This window comes from Schistocerca cancellata, chromosome 3 (genome assembly GCF_023864275.1).
Source record: "Schistocerca cancellata isolate TAMUIC-IGC-003103 chromosome 3, iqSchCanc2.1, whole genome shotgun sequence".
In the NCBI taxonomy this organism is placed as follows: Eukaryota; Metazoa; Arthropoda; class Insecta; order Orthoptera; family Acrididae; genus Schistocerca; species Schistocerca cancellata.
The window spans coordinates 250,328,442-250,330,746 of record NC_064628.1 but is presented as its reverse complement, the minus strand read 5'-3'; positions in this window follow the sequence as shown (position 1 = coordinate 250,330,746).

Here is a 2,305-nt window from a genome sequence, read left to right as displayed (position 1 = left end):
TGAAACTTTCGTCAGCAACGAAGAACATTAACAATGAGTGCTATGAAAATAGTGTATTTAAATTCTATCGTTGTTTCCTTTTTCTTCGGTGTGTCACTATCTGTGCGTGCCAAGTGCTGTAAAATTGTGAGCAGCCACACAAAATTAAACTTACTTCAAAGTTAATGAATCGATTTTGGTTATAAGACAGAGTCGGACACATCCTAAGGCATGGCGGGGTTATCACTTTGGTGGTGGAAGGAGGCGTGAGAGAGTGTTAAGGTGTGGGTCCTGGAGGGAGGGAGATAGTTGGGTAATAATTGTAGGAGAACAAGAATTAAGTACAGTCCAGAGGTAGCATCTAAACAGTCTTAAGACTAAAGGTCATAACAACAACAATAGGAATAGAGTTGAAACGTTCCCTTAGAACAATTTATACATGACTGTCCTTAACCTGACACACAATATTTTTAGTGCAACGCAATCTGACTTTCAAAAATCCCTACAAAAGAATAGCCCTGACTAACACTAACCTATACCTTTCACAAATCACTTACCTCACCAAAAATCTTCGTTACTCGAACTACTGCTAAACAGCGAGCGCCACTACTGCCAGCTAAATAAAAGATTCAAACTACGGAAGGCACTAACTACTGATAGGCATAGTTAGCAAATGAAAGATTTTAATAGAGAACAAACAATGTATTTACCTTAATATCATCAAAAGTCATAATATATGTAATTTCAAAACTCCGCCATTTCCTTCCACACATCCACCACTGCTGGCGGCTCACCTCCAACTGCACAACGCTACGCGCTGTTCACATCCAGCTGCCGCTGCCCAACACTACAATGGCAGACAACAATGCAAACTAGCCACAGACTGCACACAGCACAGCCAGTGATTTTCATACAGAGAGCGCTACGTGGCGGCGGCGTTACCAATATAAGAATCTAAACAGCCTACTTACATAAAGAAAACATAAACAGCCTACTTACATAGCCCCCATGCTCCCCACAAAAAATTTTACAAAATATTTTTGGGCAGTGGCCAATAATGATTTGATAAAATTTTTCATAATTACAATAACAAAAATATCAAATGCACACACTTATTTATACAATGTTGGTCAAAAGCTAAAATTTTCTCACAGTCCATAAAGACAGTCCTGATCATTCATCATAGTAAAACTGCCGTTTCTTTTCTCAAAGTCTGAGCAGTAAAAGACAATGCACACGGAAGTAGTGGATTTCCGTGCAGTCTTGAAGTAGTGTTGTCCTTCGAATGGAAAGACAGTGCTGACTCTTGACATGCTGACAGGTAATGGGCCACAACAGAGCAAACCCACAGCAGAGTCATTCGACGTTTTGAAGAATATTGGTAGGTAGGTCATCACAGAGCAGACCCACTGTAGTCCTGGTAGAGAGTATGGTATTGGTGGGCCACCAGAGGTGCAGACCCACTGCAGTCCTTGTAGAAATTGTGGACAGGCCCACTGTAGTCCTGGTAGAGACGGCCAGCAGCCATCTGTTGCGACTGTGCAGGTGCACATTCACCATCGAAGAGTCTTGCGGAGAATATAGCAAGTCCATAGACCACCACTTGTGCACTCACAAAGTTTTTGGAATTGTCCTTAGAACCAGCAATGCTGTTATCCAGTCCCTTGCTGAATTATTAACACACGTGCAAACACTAACAGTCCCTACTTCTCACATATTGTCCATGTACTAAGACCAACAGAAAAGTGTGCAGTGAAATGGAACTTACAAGTTAATAATATGATGAACTGGTGTCAATTACAATTTTATAACATAAGAATACAATTACAAAGGTACAAGATACATCATTAGTCTGTGGCTAGTTTGCATTGTTGTCTGCCATTGTAGTGTTGTGCAGCGGCAGCTGGATGTGAACAGCGTGTAGCGTTGCGCAGTTGGAGGTGAGCCGCCAGCAGTGGTGGATGTGTGGATGGAAATGGCGGAGTTTTGAAATTACATATATTATGACTTTTGATGATATCAAGGTAAATAAATTGTTTGTTCTCTATTAAAATCTTTCATTTGCTAACTATGCCTATCAGTAGTTAGTGCCTTCCGTAGTTTGAATCTTTTATTTAGCTGGCAGTAGTGGCGCTCGCTGTTTAGCAGTAGTTCGAGTAACGAAGAGTTTTGGTGAGGGAAGTGATTTGTGAAAGGTATAGGTTAGTGTTAGTCAGTGCTATTCTTTTGTAGGGATTTTTGAAAGTCAGATTGCGTTGCGCTAAAAATATTGTGTGTCAGGTTAAGGACAGTCATGTATAAATTGTTCTAAGGGGACGTTTCAGAG